At 36.6% G+C, this 19,155-nt stretch overlaps 1 protein-coding gene across 2 annotated transcripts in view; it reads left to right on the forward strand.

Annotated features, from left to right (window-relative positions):
• Nucleotides 1–391: 391 nt before the first annotated feature.
• pik3cb (phosphatidylinositol-4,5-bisphosphate 3-kinase, catalytic subunit beta) overlaps nucleotides 392–19,155 on the forward strand; it is a 96,970-nt gene continuing 78,206 nt past the window's right edge. For both annotated transcript variants that reach the window (XM_005157466.6, XM_073924378.1), the window contains exons 1-2: nucleotides 392–458; nucleotides 580–625. The gene's annotated coding sequence lies outside the window, so the exon portion shown is untranslated. The remainder of the gene's footprint in view (nucleotides 459–579; nucleotides 626–19,155) is intronic.

The raw sequence follows: 19,155 nt of genomic DNA on the forward strand, positions 1-19,155 counted from the left end.
TAAAACCTAGACAAATCAAATTAACCGAAATCGTTTAAATACTCATGCCCAAACAAACGAACGCTGTTAAGAAAAAAGTGAAACAATTACACCAGGCAGCCAATACGTCCAGTGCACCGTCATCCCAGCGGAATGGAGGAATGCGCAAGCTGAGTGAGAGTCACGCAGTTCATAGCCTACGGCCTAGGAGAGGAGTTCTGCGAGAAGATATTTGCAATACATTAAAACATTCTCGACTGTATAAGTTGTCATCGCATTACTTTATGACTATTTCCGGGTGAGATCACGGCTAGGTTCGAGTGTCTGTGAGCTGAACTGTTCGCGAAATAGCGGATACGTGTGGAAAGGGAGGGTGTTCAAAGCAAACAGGGAAAAAACTGAGCGATCGCTTGTTTCGCTCAGCCAGCTGAAAGAAGCAGGAAGCGGATCAAATCAGTTCACCTGTCGAAGGAGAGACGGTATTGGGAAGCTTCGTTCATTTTTTTTTTTCGTCGTGTCGTGATTACATCTCAAGTCGATGTTTTTTGGAGTTTAAATCGCAGTAAACTTTTAACATTCATTCTTTCGCTAATCACACAGAACTGGTGTCGTACATTTGAGCCCAGTGGAACACTCTGTACGGAAGGTGAGTTTATTTTTGCGTCATTTAATATTATGTACTCGGTTGTGTTTGTAATGTTTATAATGTATTGGTTTCAGTTTGCCCTAGACTTGTCAGATTGCACTGATCCTCACATGACGGCTTCTTCTTTGATATCAAGTGCTGATTGCCTCTGTGTTAGTTTGCTTATATCCGGTTAAATAATATTGTAAACCTTGACAAAAACGTCAAATTCGCGAAGAGGAGTTTTGTTTCTGGTTAGTTCATGATCTAGGTTTGTTAATTCCATAAAATTACGTTTCTATGAAGATTTCAGACTAGATTTTACAGATTTGGTGTATCAAACCCCAGTGCTTTACTTTGATAAATGTTTTATAGAGTTATATCAGATTTTGATGTTCGTTTGGTTAAGTGAATACTTTGACTCGCTTTAGTAAACATTGCAAAGAATAAGAATGGGTTTCTACTGGAAATCACTATCTAGCCTGCTGGAATCACATCAGTTGTTCTTGATATAAAAAATAGGGTGAGTTGCATGACATTCCTTTACAAGTTAAGCTGACAATCCATATAACGTGGCTTAATGTCGTAGACGGATGCAATGGCATAATGCTGAACTAAATGACTCAAAAGCTGTACTGACATGAGTAATGAAGGCACTCAGTCTCCACAAGTCACGCCCACAGGCTGTTCACAACCTCGGGGACGTGCAGAGACCTTTTACGGGCTGGGGCAGGGTCTCACGTGGAGAAAAGAGGATTTTTTTTTTAAATAAAAATTAATAAATAAATAGATTTAAAACTGAATTCAAAAAGCCATTCAAATGAGTTCATTCAAAACAGAAAATCACGCAACCATTTATGGATATTTTACTTGTTCTAATTTCTTACTCTGGGATTCAATAAAAATATCTTTAGTGTTCAACAAAATAAAGAAACACAAAGATTCTATACGGGTGGCGCAGTAGGTAGTGCTGTCGCCACACAACAAGAAGGTCGCTGGTTCGAGCAGCTGGGTCAGTTGGCATTTCTGTGTGGAGTTTGCATGTTCTCCCAGTGTTTGCGTGGGTTTTCTCAGCGTGCTTCGGTTTCCCCCACAAGTCCAAAGACATGCGGTATAGGTGAATTGGGTAAGCTAAATTGACTGTAGTGTATGTGTGTGAATGAGTGTGTATGGATGTTTCCCAGTGATGGGTTGCGGCTGGAAGGGAATCCGCTGCATAAAATAGGTGCTGGATAAGTTGGCGGTTCATTCTGCTGTGGTGACCCCAGATTAATAAAGGGACTAAGCCGTAAAGAAAAGGAAGGAATGAATGAAGGAAAGATTTGAAACACTTTGAGGGTGAGCAAATTTTGGGGAAAACTTTCCCTTTTCAATCTATTATGATTTCTTTTTGTTGTTGAACAAAATAATACAATATTTTGAAGATTGTTGGAGGGACTGACCTCCATAGTGAGAAAAAATTACTATGGAAGTCAATGGATAGTCTATAGGTAGCCTACCTAATTTATTCATGTGTTAATAAAAAACACTGCAAAACCGAGAGAGAAATACTCTCAAATTTTATCAAATTTACTTTGCTGGTTCTGTCGATCACATTGTGCTAGCTAAAGTACGGTCAGATAGTAACACCTGTTTCACACACACTTCTGCTGCATTCCAATTTGCATAATAAAACTATTGTGTCCCAGGCCATAGTATGTTGAAATACACCAAAGGTTGCCGGATATGCTTCTATTTCCGGTAAAAAATCAAAGTGTAAAACCATCCATACTTTAACTACTAATATTGCCCACAGAACTACAAACTCGGGTGAATGAACTACAGACATGCGATACCAACCTCAAGTAGAGAGGCTCAAAGATGTTTGAATGACTAATTATTAGTATCTAGCCTACTGAAAATTGATTCAAAGCTTGCTTGGAGCAGGTGAACTAAAACCTGTATATACTTTGATATTTAGTAAAAAAAAATTGACAAGGAAAGCTGTTAAATATAAAGCTGCTAATTTAACTCACGTGAACATATAAATGCATTCATCCATTTTTCTTCAGCTTATTAACTTTATTCATCAGGGGTTGCCACAACAGAATGAATCGCCAACTAATCCAGCAAATGTTTTACACACCAGATGCTCTTCCAGCGGCAACTCAGTACTGGGAAACAACCATACACACTCACATGCACACTCACTCATACACTACGGCCACGTTAGTTTATTCAATTCACCTATAGCGCATGTCTTTAGACTGTGGGGGAAACCGGAGTACCCGAAGGAAACCCACACGAACACGGGAAGGGCCCATCTGGCCCAGCTGGAACTCAAACCAGCAACCTTCTTGCTGTGAGGTGACAGTGCTAACCACTGAGCCACCATTTCACCCTTACATATATATTATATAATTATGAGTATTTAAAAAAAGTAATAATTATCCCCAGAAAAAAGTGCTTTTTATTTCCAGGAACCCCTACCACACACCCCTGCATGTGCCTAATACTCATTATACTCTATATATAACACATGACACTAAAAGCGCATTGTGAATATATTTGTTCCAGAAAATTCCAAACTTGAACGTTGAAAGTAACATGCAATGTAAATGGTCTTTGACCAAACTAAGTTTGTCACCATTCCTAAAGTGACATCTATAAGCATTTAAACTGTTTATGTTTAACATTTAAACATAAATAAACATTCAAACTGTTATTTTCAGATATAGAAAATAAATGTTCTAATACAAGGGTGTCCAACTTGGTCCTGCAGGGCCGTTGTCCTGCAGATTTTAGCTCCAACTTGCCTCAACACACCTGCATGAATGTTTCTAGAAAGTCTAGCTTGATTAGCTAGCCCAGGTGTGACTGATGGGGTTGTAACTAAACTTTGCAGGACACCGGCCCTCCAGGACCGAGTTAGGGCACCCCTGTTCTAATAGAAGACAACAAAAATCCAAATATTTTCACTTTTGACTTGATCTGATACACATCCTTCTTAATTTTAATATCATTGTGTGTTGTGTTTTTGACACACATTCATTAATTCATCAGTAAACTGCTCTCAATTAGGATCTATTTAAAGAAGGAAATACTATCCACTGTTAATGGTCCTCAGGTGGTTTGCCAACTTGTACAATAGTGTCTTTTGGTTTGAGATCATTCCTAAAGCTACTTCTAAATTAAAATTTTATCTGCTATTTTCAGCTAGGGCATTTGTATCTTTTGTATTATCTGTGAGTCAACACATTTCTCTGTTTTCCATTCAATAAGAGATAACACGAACAAATCAGATCTGTTTTTTCACTCTGTTTATATTTTTACATGACATGCTATTTTCAGCCATTGTATTTTTGTGTCTAGACACGTGTTTTTTGTGAGTTGAGCTCTCTGGCCCTCACCCAACTACATGTGACAAGTGCTTCAGAGAGACTTTGGTGGCAGACTGTGATGTCATCAGTCAGGGGACACAAACACTTTGGGATGCCGTACACACTCCCTCACAGTCAGCAGAGAGGTCACTGTGGTGACAGGGGCCATGAATGGGCTGATTCTCTCAGTCATGTGAGAGCACAGTGCGTGTGTTTGTTTTAGAAGCGCAGGGAAACATTTTTCCTAAGAAATGGGTACAAGCACACACATACACACCCCCAGGACTAACTGTATGGTTTAAAGAGCATATTATGTATGACAGAGCCAGTTATTCTGTTTATAAATCGGTAGAAAATCAGATAGGGTCAGTGTCTTATTAGAAACAAGGGTCAGTTTTGCCTAATGGTCAGTGAGCTGGACTGGTAACTCAAAGGTTTCTGGTTCCATTCTCATTCCTGGCAGAAATTGAAGGTGGGGAGTGAATGAACCACACTCGTTCCATCTTCATTACCCAGCTGAGGTGCCCTTGAGCAAAGCACCTAATCACTATTTGCTGCTCGGGCACTGGAAGCAATAACTGCCCATTGCTCCGGGTGTATGCTCAAAGTGTGTTTGTGGTTGAGTGTGTGCTCTCAATCCTCACTTATATTGCATGTGTTTGCACTTGGATGAATTAAAAGCGGAGGACCAGTTTTGAGTGTGGGGAAAAATCATAACTCACAAGGCTCACATAACTTCACTTCCTGGACAGGATTTAAATTAAACCAGGAGTATAGGCCTTAATCTACAATAATGTAATAAAGTGAAATCATTCATCCTTGCATCCTTTAGCCTCACAGCATTGTCATTTTAATACAGTTGGGACATGTTTCTGGCATATATGTGCACAGATATGTTTCGGGCATATATGTTGACATATATGTTTCTGGCATATATGTGCACAGATATGTTTCGGGCATATATGTTGACATATATGTTTCTGGCTTATATGTGGACATATATGTTTCTGGCATATATGTGGACATATATGTTTCTGGCATATATGTGCACAGATATGTTTCGGGCATATATGTTGACATATATGTTTCTGGCTTATATTTGCACAGATATGTTTCTGGCATATATGTGGATATATATGTTTCTGGCATACATGGGACATATATGTTTCTGGCATACATGGGACATATACGTTTCTGGCATACATGGGACATATACGTTTCTGGCATACATGGGACATAAATGTTTCTGGCATATACGTTGACATATATGTTTCTGGCATATATGTAGACATATATGTTTCTGGCATATATGGGACATATATGTTTCTGGCATATATGTGGACATATATGTTTCTGGCATATATGGGACATATATGTTTCTGGCATATATGTGGACATATATGTTTCTGGCATATATGTGGACATATATGTTTCTGGCAAATATTGGACATATATGTTTCTGGCATATATGTGGACATATATGTTTCTGGCATATATGGGACATATATGTTTCTGGCATATATGGGACATATATGTTTCTGGCATATATGGGACATATATGTTTCTGGAATATATGGGACATATACGTTTCTGGCATATATGTGGACATATACGTTTCTGGCTTATATGTGGACATATACGTTTCTGGCATATATGTGGACATAAAAGTTTCTGGCTTATATGTGGACATATATGCTTCTGGCATATAAGGGACATGTATGTTTCTGGCATATATGTGGACATATGTGTTTCTGGCATATAAGGGACATGTATGTTTCTGGCATATATGTGGACATATGTGTTTCCGGCAAATATGAGACATGTACGTTTCTGGCATATATGGGATATACGTTTCTGGCATATATGTTGACATATAGTTTTCTATATGCCAGAAGCATCTCACTGATTTTTCCTGCATAAGCAGATTCTTGATTATTAAAGAATAAATAATTATTTAGTATTGTAATAGTTTCAACATCCACAAAACAAGAGATGCCCTACAAGATGGTTGAACTTGATCAGTTAATGGTTGGAGGATTTGAGGTTGCCTATAAAACATGGAACGAAGCAAGAAAAGTTTAGATTCGTATGCAACTGAGAAGGTAATGGCAATGGCAGCTGAAAAGAGTACAATCAAAGAATTTTCTTAACATAAAAAAATTATTTTGAAGTAAATAGCTTCAAGACCTCCTCTTATTAAAATTAACTGCACACATCAGCTGTTTAATTTAAAATATATATATTTTTAAATCAATTAAACTTTTTCATGCACATCACACTGGTGTGATTAGAACTTTCCATGCATCACGATTAGCTTTTAAATCTGCTTTCCTGCAATAGCTCTCACTCAGACAGAAAAGCAGTCAATTACCAGTTTTTAACATTGTTAGAAAGCTGTAACTTGGGAGTGCAGCCACCTTGGACATTTATGGAAGGTCAGTTCTTCCGGTTCTTGTATTCCTCAATGTATGGAGTATATAGATGCTTAATGGGACTATGTGTCCCATCTTTGCAACCTATGACTCCTGGGAAATTATACTTCATCATACTCATAGAACATTACCTTATCAGATAGCTTGGGTTGCAGCACCAGGGAAATTTATGTAATGGTCTTAATTCACAAATTTCCCTGCATAATCTGTTTTCTTTGGGTAACAGATGAAAGCCCGGGTTCAAAAAGTTAAATAATTTTCACTGAATTTGAATTATGACTTGCAATGCTAAAGACTACTTATGCTAACAATTTCCATAACAAATACACAAAATTATGTTTATGAAAATATTGATTAGCCCACATTAAGTATTGATTTGATTTATTTCATCAAACGTCTGTCTAGAAGTACTTTTAGCTTTTTGGTAAGCATTGGTCTTCACATAATTACATTTAACATACTCTAATTAATCCTCCAAATTATATTAATTTATAGTTAAACCTGCATTTTTGTAGGGTCAATTTAAGCCTTATTTTAGTCCTGAGATCTTCTTTTAGTCCCTATTCTTCCTCCAGCCTAAAATCTGTACTAGACCAAGTCTAGAACATGTATTTGCTACAGAAAACACAAGACACAGCACTCAGGAAAAGTTAATGCAGGATAAAAAGCACACCATAAAGCACAAAGGTATCCAGACACTGCCACTGTGCACCTGTAAACAGAAACTTGCAACCGAGTTCTGCACTTCCGAGATCTGACTAGTCCACTGCTTTGGAATCAAGTGCATGTTTACATTGAAAGAAGAAGTCCTTCAGCTTCATTGTTGTATTTTATGTCAAGATATTTTACCCGTTTTGCATACTTTGTTCATTTGAGAACATATTTTGCACTTCTTAAAGACTTAGTTCACCCTCAAAAATGGCATTTAGTTATTAATTACTTAACCTCATGTCATTCTAAACCTTAGTTTGTCTTCAGAATACAAATAAAAATATTTTAGGTAAAATTTGTGAGCTCTCTACTCCTACACAGACTGCAAGTTTCTCGGGTTATTTAAAGTCTTGCCGCATTTATAATTCACAATATATCATATTGTGGCAATTGCAATACCCAGTCCTATTCAAGACTGCAGGTGCTGCCTGGTAATTAGATTTTCTTTTCTGTTTTTATGCATATCATTTGTGGGTGAACTAACGTGTGCAGTAAATGTATGAAGTTCTTTTAAGCATTGTAAGTCGTTAATGAATTAAAAAAAAAAAAAAACAATGGTACACTTTCCTTTTACATTCTCTGATTCTGCACCAATGATCAATAATTTTCAAGACTGTCAGTGAGCGTAAGACACCTGTTTGTTTTTAAGCCTTGACATAAAAGCTGATTTGCATTCTCAAAATTTCAGCTAATTTCAAATGTCAGGCCTACGTTAAATACATATGCACACCTAAGCAAGTACATGTGTGCACACCTGTGTACTTTTGAGAGCTGCTACAGTGTGAGTTGAGTTTTAAGTACTAAGCGTGCCCACACTCAGAATTCTACAATTCTCTGTAAACAAGTAAGGACATGCTCAAGAATTCAGTATTGAGGAACAGGAAAGGAGGGAGTTGAAAAATACCAAGAAAAAGTGACGATAGAGAAGTCAAGAAAATATAGGAAGGATTGTTTGATAGAGGCATTCTTATTCATTTATAAACGTAAATCTTTGGAAGTTCAGTATGTCACAGAAGAGTTCTCAGTGTGTTATTTGAGCTGATTGAGACACATCTGTCTTCTTCTTTGCCCTCAAACAGAGCGTGATCCTGAATTTATTTATTATCTGAGCAGGTTCAATTCACTTGAATGGTCTGAATTGTACACACTGGATTCTTTGATAATGTTTGTATTCACATAAACATAACTGTCAATAATGTTAATAAAACAATGGATATATTTTAACACACTACCTTGTTAAAGCATAACCTTGGCCCATTTTGGCTATATCCAGCAATTAAAAATTAAGAAATGGTTATATAGAAAAAGTTTGCATTAAGTTTTAACTACATTAACACTTTAAATAATATTGGCGTCACGGTGGCGCAGTGGGTAGCACAATCACCTCACAGCAAGAAGGTCGCTGGTTCAAGCCCCGGCTGGGTCAGTTGGCATTTCTGTGTGGAGTTTGCATGTTCACGTGTGTTTCCTTCAGGTGCTCCGGTTTCCCCCACAGTCCAAAGACATGCAGTATAGGTGAATTGAATAAGCTAAATTGGTCTTGTGTATGTGTGTGAATGCAAGAGTGTATGGGTGTTTCCGAGTGTTGGGTTGCGGCTGAAAGGGCATCCGCTGCGTAAAACATATGCTGGATGAGTTGGCGGTTCATTCCGCTGTGGCGACCCCTGATTAATAAAGGCACTAAAGCGAAAAAAATGACAGAATGAATGACTTTTGTATGTGACACATACACAATTTTAATAATTTTGTTAGTGAACATATTTATATACAAATAAAACCTTTTTTTCCATACCACTGCTTTTCTTGTTAGCTGCTGTGCTGCAGTTTTGTCAATGGAATCAATCTTTAAAGGGATAGTTCACCCAAAAATAAAAATATGACAATATTTATTTACACTCAAGAAATTCAAAACATAAAGCAATGTATTCTGAGGAAAGTTGAACATCAGCAGCCATTAGCTATGTTTCATAATCTAAGATGTGAATTGGATTTATGTCCAAAACTGGACTATCGCATAAATCATAAAGGTTTGCTGTTGTAGAAGAAGCCACTGTGGCCTTTTTTAGATAGAACACATAACTTGCATCTCAGTAGACAAAGTGCAATGAACTAATAGTATATAGCTGCAGACTTGCACATTCATGCTTGTTTTTGAGGAGTGAGAGAAATGAGAGCACAAACTCAAGTGGTTATAATAATAATAATATAATTAATAGTGGTGGAAAGAGTGCTGGAAAATCATACTCAAGTAAAGTACCATTACTTGCCTAAAAATGTGCAAGTACAGTAAGTAGAGGTAACTGTTGTAAATATTACTCAAGGATGAGTAAAAAGTAGCTCTTTCCAAAGTACTCAGGAGTAGTGAGTTGTGAGTATTACACTGTTTAAAGCTGATGCGTTTACATGTAATTTGGGGATGTGTTTAAACGTAACATTCTGTAGTGCACCTAGTTATTGCCTAGCAGGCACACAATCTCATAAGACATTAATTTTAGGTTAGATTTAGAATGTGGTGTCAGGTGACCAAAATTTAACGTTTAGCCAGCATCTAAGGACAATGTTATTTTAATGTCCAATAACGACGTCAAATGATTTGGTTTATTTTAGGTTGTTAGAAAGTCACCAAAATCCAACGTTGAGCCAACATCCTAAATCAATGTCATATTGACATCAAATACTGAAATTTATTTGTCAGGTATGGCAACCAAAATCCAACATCTAATAGACTTCATAGTAATAATGTCGGCACAACATCAAGCTGTAACATTATTAGACATTGATGTTAGGTTGGTTTTAGGTTGGACAATGACGTTGGCCTGACATTGAGTTCTGCCATCTATCCGATATCCAAACAAAATGCAACGTCCCCATGACATTAGGGTACAACGTCAATCTGACGTCATCTTGATGTCTTGTGCCTGCTGGGTGTTTAAGGCCATTTCTGTAAATCATACAGTATCATCTTTTCATCAGTGACCAACAGTCTAAACAGTCTCTGGGACCAAGCGTGAAAATATTTTGGACATCTTAAACACTTTTAATGCTTCCTAACAGTTTGCTGCAAGACCCATGTCTTGACTAGGTTCATTATGATGCGATTTACCTTCTATGTGTGATTTCATTTGACAAGAATCACAGGACTGATTCTTCTAATGCCTATAGACAGGAGAAAAATAAAGTAGTGACTGCAGGTTGAAGTAGTGGAGTAATAGTACCAATACTGCAGTAAAAATGTACTCAAGGTAAAGTAAAAGTACACATTTTGAAAACTACTTAGTAAATTACAATTCCTGAGAAAAGCTACTTAATTACAATAATTTGAGCAGGAAGCACCTAGATAGCCCCTGGGCCCGGTTTTTCAAAAGGTTTCATCTGGATAAAATTGATCCAGATTTAGTAATCCTGTTTTTGCGATCCGTGATCACGTAATCCAGCTTACTTTTTGAGCCAGTTTTTCAAAGCAACATCGGATTGGATCAATCTGATCCGAATAGGAACTTTTCAGGATCACTAAATCTGGATAACCAGTGCTCAAACAGCATAGGACATCACAATGTAGAACTATAGATATGTAAAGAGCGACAAGTAGAATAGCCAGCATGGGGCCAATATAACTTTATTTTTATTTGAAATGAAAACTAAAAAGAATTTAATAATTATTAAAATAATAATAAATAATAAAAACAAGAAAAACCCCACCCCATCCTCTTTCAGCAGTCCACTCATCTGAGACCTACAACACTGTACATTGAGGATATTTATAATAAGTTTCAAATATAGATGTAAATAAAAAAAAGACTTAATTTCAAAAACTCAATAATTTCCGACTTCCTCATCTGATGTGGAGAGACCAGCTTGTCTGAGCGCAGCCTTTAGGAGGCGAATCTCAAGTCATTGGCCTTGGTTTGCTGCAGTTTGGTTAGAGTCAGTTGTTTCTCTGCCAGACGAAGCTGTGCTTCTGCCCTTTCAGTCTCTTTTTGCAATTGTTGAAAGTGATTTCAAATATCAGCGATTGCCATTCTTTGCAATTTTTTTTTGTTATTCTGTAATCATTGCATGCATCACTAATAAATATTCTAAAAAGAAAAATATTTTCCATTGTGATGAATATATATATCAATTAGTGACAGAATAAAATTGATTGTTTTTGGTCAGTTTTGACAGCTGTTTGGGGGATTATTTTATATGGCCAAACTCTTTCTACTTTGCTGTACGCCTATACTGAAAGGCTGAATACGTTAAAGCCTATACTTACTATAGCCTGACAGATGAACAAATAAAATTAAAACCTTATGAATAAACAGTATATCTCGTAAGATACTGCATGATCCAAAAATAGTATTATTTAATACATTTTTTAAGTTTTCATTACATTTTGGGCATGAAATCCACGCTAAATCCACCCTTCTGATGGGATCAGTTTAATCCAGGTTTTTTGGATCAAAGTGATCCAGATCCTACAAAAAAAGGTCTGAAAAACCCAAACTAAAGGTTTGATCCGGATCAAAGCCAAGATTGGATTACATGATCTAATCCGATTACGTAATCCGTTTTTTCTTTTGAAAAACCCATTTTCAAGATTTGATCCAATCCCTTATCCAAAATCCTAGTGGATTACTTTTGAAAAACCGGGCCCTGAAGATCACATGAGTTGCCTGCGAACCTGTTCTAAAAATAGCTCAGCATAGTCTCATTTACCAGAAAGCTGAGCATAAAAATCTAATATTTTTTACCTTTTTTATTTTACTATAAAACACTTTTTAAATCCCACTTGCATTGGTGTAAAATTGAAAATGACATGAAGTTATACTGTATATAAAAAAAACTATTTCATGTTGCATATTGATATTTATCGGTTTCCTACCTTGTTAAATTATTGTTGACAACTATTGTGAGAAATCATTAACATGATCAGTGTCTTCACATAGATGAATATCATTAATTATTAATAACATATAAAAGTAAATTGAGCAAGTTTGTTATTTAAGTGTGCATCAAACTGGTAGCCCTTCACAATACTCGGTACTCAAAAAGTAGCTCTCAGTTTCAAAAAGGTTGGTGACCCCTGAATTTGAGTATTTGTAATTAGTTACTTTACACCACTGATAATTAATAACAATACTGCACCACTGTGATGACAGACTTTTGCTGAAGCTTTTTTAGAATTATTTTATATTGTGGTCAATCTGCTGGTTTGTCCAATAATGTCGTCCCATTGTGCCTTTTTTATTTGCATGCTGGAATTTATTTGGTAAATGTGTTTCCATAAAAGTTTATTCTACTCAGTTGTGTGCATATGTTTTTATGCAAATTTTGAAAATGTATGCGCTTTCCTTTCATGCATGATTTCTTACATGCATATCTAAAATGTGCATAAAAATAGGTGGGTGGAAACATAGCATCATGTAGGCATAAAAATATTATGCAGGCCAATGGCTGCTTCTTTCCAGCGTTCCTCAAAATATCTTATTTCGTGTTCAATAGAAGAAGAAAACTTGTTTGTAACAAGTGGAGGATAAGTAAATGATAAATATTTTTAGTTTTGGGGGTCTTTAACAACCCGCTGATATGCATGCAAGGTCAAAAAAACACTTTCATTAACTTATAATATGCATTTAGTTTTACCTAATTATGCCAATGACTCCCATATGATTTGTTCAACGATTCATTTGTTCCCAAACCATCTCTTTGCATGACTCTAATTTTTGTTGATTGGTCTGATGACCCAGTCTGTTGCAATTGGTCGACTGCTTTCAGCACGAGATGGAAAAAAATGCCCACCATGGCTTGTCAACATTGTTGAAGCAGCCAGCGTGCAGAGTAACTGATATATGTGAGCCCAATGCTGGAGTGCATTAAAGCAGTGTAGTTAAATATCAGCATATAGCTCTATTCTTAACCATAAGTAAAAAAACTACACACATTCAGTATTAATCACCACAGTGGCTAAAGTTGAACTAAATAAAAAAAAGAAGAAACAGAAATGCAACACATTTTTCAACACAATGAACGCATCTATGCTACTGAAAACACAAAACACGGCACTAAGGGAAAGTAAATACAGGATAAAAAGCACACCATGCAGCACAAGGATATTTAAACACTGCCACGTTTCTCCTGTAAACAGAATCTGCTATGAAACTGGCTTCCAAGATCTGATTAGTCCACTGCTTTGGATGTTTACATTGAAAAAACTATAGAAAAGTAGAGCATTGGAGTGGAAAACCATCCATTAAATTTACAGCCCTTCAATTTCATACTTCAAAACATAGGTAAATTCACTGATGTATTTTAATGTCAAGAAATTTGACCTTTTTGCATTTTTTATGTGCATGTGGGGTCATAATGTGCACTTCTTAAAGGGTTAGTTCACCCAAAAAAATTTATTTAGTTATTAATTACTTAACCTCATGTCATTCTAAACCTTCATTCGCCTTCTTAGACATTAATCAGATACAGTACAAGCCATGCAGAGTAACAAAACACAGTTGAATACATATTTTGCAAGCCAGAGAAAACGAGAAGGCAACCATTTTATTCACACTTACACTTGTGAACTGGAGGAAGAAGAAACTGCTCACTGACAAAGTGACAAAGTTTCTGTCAAGATCTCACAAAGTCCCATACATTAATAGTTTTTGCTGATCCTTTATTGACAAAAAGTCAGGGAGTCCCCCATTTCAGGGTAGGTAATTGTATTAATCACCAGACTGTTCACTAATTAATGTTTGCTTCTCTTCCGTCATGATCAGTCTCTCATCCACACTCCACTAGGGTTTTAAGTGAAGGGCACGTTCATGTTTTACCGGAACCGGCAGCACATATTTGATATAGCTTAGTGCTGACGTCGATACAAACTGACAAAAAAAAATTTAACGCAAGGCGACTCATTTAAACAACTCTGAGTCAAAAAACCCCATTAGTTTTAAGTAAGGTGCACTCAGATTTAAAGTTCGGCTGGAAGCTTTCATTCACTTAAAGCTGTGTTGCACGCTGCATGGAAGGTAATATTCAAAAATACATAATAGGCTCTTTCACTACAGCACTTTTTGTTATTTTTATGTAATATTAAAATATGAATTGATTCAAATTGTAAAACCCGACGCAGGCCGGGTGTAGATGCAAGTAGAGACTGAATGCAGTGCTTTTTATGCATACACCTAGCCTTCACAGTGATGTCACTAGCTCTATTGAGTGCATGTGTCTGAGTCTGTATGTCTGAGGCTTGCATGTGCATATCTGCATCCAGATACTATTGACCCTAAGGGCACAATTTTAAACGAATAACAACATCTGTGAAGTAGCAAAGACTATAGAATACACAAAACTTGTCACTCATATCTTTTTGAATATGGAAAAGTGTAAGTCAATATGGCGAATAAAGCCCGCCTTCTAGTACAGGAGCCAATCCTTGATCCCTATAGACTGATGATAGTCCGGGGGAGGGGCTCAGAACTGACGAGAGTTTTTGCAGATTTTGTGTGATTTAGGCATTTAGAAATTAAACTAAAGATGTTGTTTAATTTTAGTGGTGATTTCTAATATGAAATTTAATTGTAAGCTTGGCAAGCAGTTTTGGAGAATTTGATGTTTTCCTATTCACACAGAATGCCTGAGCATACTGCCCGAGAGGCGTTTCAAAGATGGCTGCCGAGTGAAATCACTTGTCTTAAAGGGACTTTGGAAGTAGTGAGCATTAGTTTGAAATCTATCATTTATTCAGGTAACGGTTATGGGAGGTTTCCATTTATCCTTAAAAACAGATGTTTTCGGAAAATAAAATCACAAATAACAAACATAAATTCTCAATATTGCTACAATAAAAAAAAACTTCTCCATCATTTGATCCTGCTGTTAAATTAAGAGGTAAATGCATTGTGCACGTGTGTTCAATGTAGCACTGCACACTTGCATTTTAAAAAGGACATTATTAACCATTGTTTTATTTAGCTTATCTGTGGCATAACTACATTATTGTTTGGAAATAAGGCCAGGGGCCTGTTCCATAAACCAAGCTTACAGAAAAACCAGGCTTATTTTGGTTTGTCAGGTTTATTTATGAGGTTTAATATCAGGTTTACACTGCCTCCATGCCTTCTTCATCTCCGGGGACTTTTTCAGTTTATTCATGACAATTTGCTTTTGTATAATGTTATTATTAGTATAGTAGTATTTATTATATGCATTATTAATGGCTGTAAACCCTGAGTGGAAAAATCGGGAGATGGATCCAGCCTCACTTTAATATAAGGATATTTTCCCACGGGCTGCGCGTACACAAGTGTCAAAGAGAAAGCAGCAATTTGCAGCGGTTTTGGGAGTAAATTAAAAATCCTGTGTGTGCACGGCTCTTTGTTGCCATTATTTTAAACTCGGTGTGCTTATTTTAAGCGTACTTTGAATGTTACTGGGAACCTGCAATGCATAATTTTTTTTTCCTTGTAAGCAACAATTGGCTGTAAGCAGACATTTTCTCTTTCTCACGCGCAATAACAACTTCAAGGTTTTTTTACAATTATGTAATTGAGTGTTAATAGGCCTAAATAATGGCCTATATTTAAAATCTGCAATTTCCTGTCAGCCTTCCCACTTGCTTTGTTGCAAGCCGTACTGTGGTTTTTGATTATTATGTTTAAATTATTATATGTTTGAACTCTAAAAACTAACGTGGCTCACTCGCTTTGAACATTGATTCACTCATTTTCTTGTCGGCTTAGTCCCTTTATTAATCTGGGGTCGCCACAGCGGAATGAAACGCCAACTTATCCAGCACATTTTTACGCAGCCGCAACCCATCCCTGGGAAACATTCACACACACATTAACACACACACTCATACACTATGAACAATTTAGCCTACCCTATTCGCCTGTACCACATGTCTTTGGACTGTAGGGGAAACCGGAGCACCCACGCAAACGCAGGGAGAACATGCAAACTCCACACAGAAATGCCAACTGAGCTGAGGATCGAACCAGTGACCCAGCGACCTTCTTGCTGTGAGGCGACAGCACTACCTACTGCGCCACTGCGTCGCCCTCGCTTTGAACAGCTGCGTCTCATTTCAGAGCTCTTTCAGTTGTCATAGTTGCCATGGTTGCACACAACATAATCGATGCATCTATGCTCGACCTTCAGGGTTTCACGACAGTAATGTGCACGAGCAGTTATCTAGATTATTAAAAATGAACTCAGATTAGTTCGATCAACTTGCTGTTATGGAACCAATTTAAGCGTGGATGTTTAGTTCGGCTCATTGAAGTCAGGTTTTTGACTTTAATCCCCACTTTTCTAAACGACTTTTATGAAAAAGCCCCCAGTTCTAGTTGTCAAAACCAGTGGAATTGTATTGTTTGTTTTGTGCATTAAGTTATTGGATGCCAAGAGTAAGCTAATATAATAATTATTCAGTTCAGTTTATTGTGATTATTTGGTTCACTGTTGTGATAAAAAAAAAGAAAAACATTTTGTTGTCATGCAAAACCAATCAAAAAAGACAACCAAAAGGCAAAAAGACAAATTGCACAGACATCAAATTATCATTTATCTGCTGTCATAAAACACAAAAGCTTAATCACTCTCACTGGATCTTTTTTGACTCTTTGTGTGTGTGTGTGCATGTGTCTGTATGTGTTTGTGCACAGTAAATAGAGTTTGTAAAGTCTGTGCTTTCCATCTGTCAGCCCTTGCATAACTTTCTTACGTAGATGCGTAGCTCAGCTTTATTCAGACATACAGTTAGCCATACAGGAAGAGTGAGAGAGACACATACATGCTCCACCCACAACTAAAATGGGACCTTTGTTCAATGCCTCAGTAGGTAACTGATTAACATCTTTGTATGTGTTTATTGGAATTTTGCCAGCATGGCACAGCACTGAAAGGGCAGCTGCACAATAAGCTTTCAATTTAGAGCTTAAAATGAAGCCAAAATAGCCCTATCACTATTTACTTTTATTTTAGAGGTTTAAATAAAAGAGGATTACATGATGTTAAATGATAAAACATGACTAAAATTGAATTAAATGCTTTAAAAATAGTTTGTACATTTATTGCAGGAACTCTAGCCCTAGTAATTATTGAATGTTCTGCTTCGATTTCTGCAAACTCCATCCTTTTAAGAAGCCCAGAGTGCTTTGTGATTTGCCAGGCGTTGTGACTGGCCAAACGCCACACACATGCTTCTAAAGTAATTTTAAGCACAATAATGGTCCATAATGGTTAAAGATTTGTTGTGTCAGTTCAAGTCAAGACCATGGCAGACGATGTGGATGATAAAGCATATCGATTACAACCAAGTTGTGCATTACTTGTGCAAAATTGTTCGCCAAGCCATTTAGCATCTCCACAACATATCGGCAGCTATACTCAAGTATGTCCTAGTAGAAACACAATAATTTTGTGTAAAAAAAAAAGTCCTCCAATGGGCTGTTAACTATTAAAGCCAGCACATGTTGGAGGAAAATATGCTATTTAAAACAGTTTTGGTATTTTGCTAGATGTGTTGTATTGAGCAATAGCTGATGTAGCTTGTGTGAAAGGGGAGTGTGGCAGCTACAGTGCTCTCTTTGTTTATTATGAGGTTGTGGCAGTGCATGTGGGCAGATATTGTACCGGTCATTTCGGCCACACCAATTTTAGTTGTTTTGTCAAAGCACATTTGACATCGTAATCTCAGATTTACTTTATAAAAAGTTTACAATTGTTTGTGATTTTTATTTTTTTTTAAGTCTTTGGAGTTTATTTATTCATAAATATGTAAGTGGCTAACTTCAGATCAGACAAACCTGTTGAAAGTTTGTCCCATTATTAATGGAATGACACAGTTTTTCAAACTAATCCAACCAATACTTCCAAGTTATTACTAGTGTAAGTCATTCATATAAACTGTTTTACTCATCGGCTTTGCAAATGAATTCTTTTTGAAATTTCTTTTAAAGCTTGCTCTTTTTTTCCTGGTTGGGAGAAAACTTGAGCAAAGCCCAGTGTTTTATGTGTGTGTGTTGAAAAGGTTGTAGGAAGGGGGATGTAGTCCTATGCAGAATCAAAATTCTTGACATTCCATTGTGAGAACGGAAGGTAGATTGAGGAAGAGAGTGGAATAGCTTTGGTTGGGGCCTAAATGGTTTGTCACTCTTACTTTTGTCTGTTTTTTTTTTAATGTAATGATGACACAGTGATCATCATGTATACAACAAGGATATAATAGTTTTGGATTTTTTATTAGTTTTAGTTTTTTTTTTTTTTCAAATTCAGTTTGTTTTAATTAGTTTTTAGAGGTGGATTTACTAGTTTCTATTAGTTTGTATATTTTGAAATTGCTTGGTTTTAGTTTTGTACTAATTAGTTTCAGTGTTAGTTTAGTTTTTACTGATTGTTTGTTTTTGTAAATTAGGATATTTGTTAGGTGCAATATTCAAAATAATCAGAAAAAATATTTTATAAAAAAAACTCAACCAAAGATGGGCTACATTTTGACACAAGAACACTGTCATCTACCCATCCTCAAATTCAAATACAACAGTCCACAAGATAGCGGGCCTAAGTACAATTTGTGTGCAAGGCTGCTTCTGAGGTTAGATACACAGTAGTGATGGGAAGTTCGGATCTTTAGAGCGAACCGGATCTTTTGTGACAATCTTCCCATGTTTGGACTCAACTTATCAAAAATAGGTAGTCAGCAATCATAATTTCAGTCAGTTAAAACATCACCATAACTTTAAGGGCCCTATTATACACTCAGCACAATAAGGCGCAAGACGTTTTTTTTATGATGTGTTGCTATTTTTAGCCCATAATTTTCCTGTTTTTCGCCACGCTGTTTAACTAGCAAATCCATTTGGGCCACTTTGTGGGCTCATGAGTATTTTGGTCTAGATAAGAGGCGTTTTAAGGCGCATTGTTGGCGTGTTGCTATTTTGAGGAACTAATAAAGACTGCACAATAGACCAGCTAAGAGCAGGTCTAAAGTCCAATACAGAGCACATTAGTTGTGCACCTCCCTCACACATGTACATCCTGTCTGCTTAATACACACAGCATGTACAGC

This window comes from Danio rerio, chromosome 15 (genome assembly GCF_049306965.1).
Source record: "Danio rerio strain Tuebingen ecotype United States chromosome 15, GRCz12tu, whole genome shotgun sequence".
Lineage (NCBI taxonomy): Eukaryota > Metazoa > Chordata > Actinopteri > Cypriniformes > Danionidae > Danio > Danio rerio.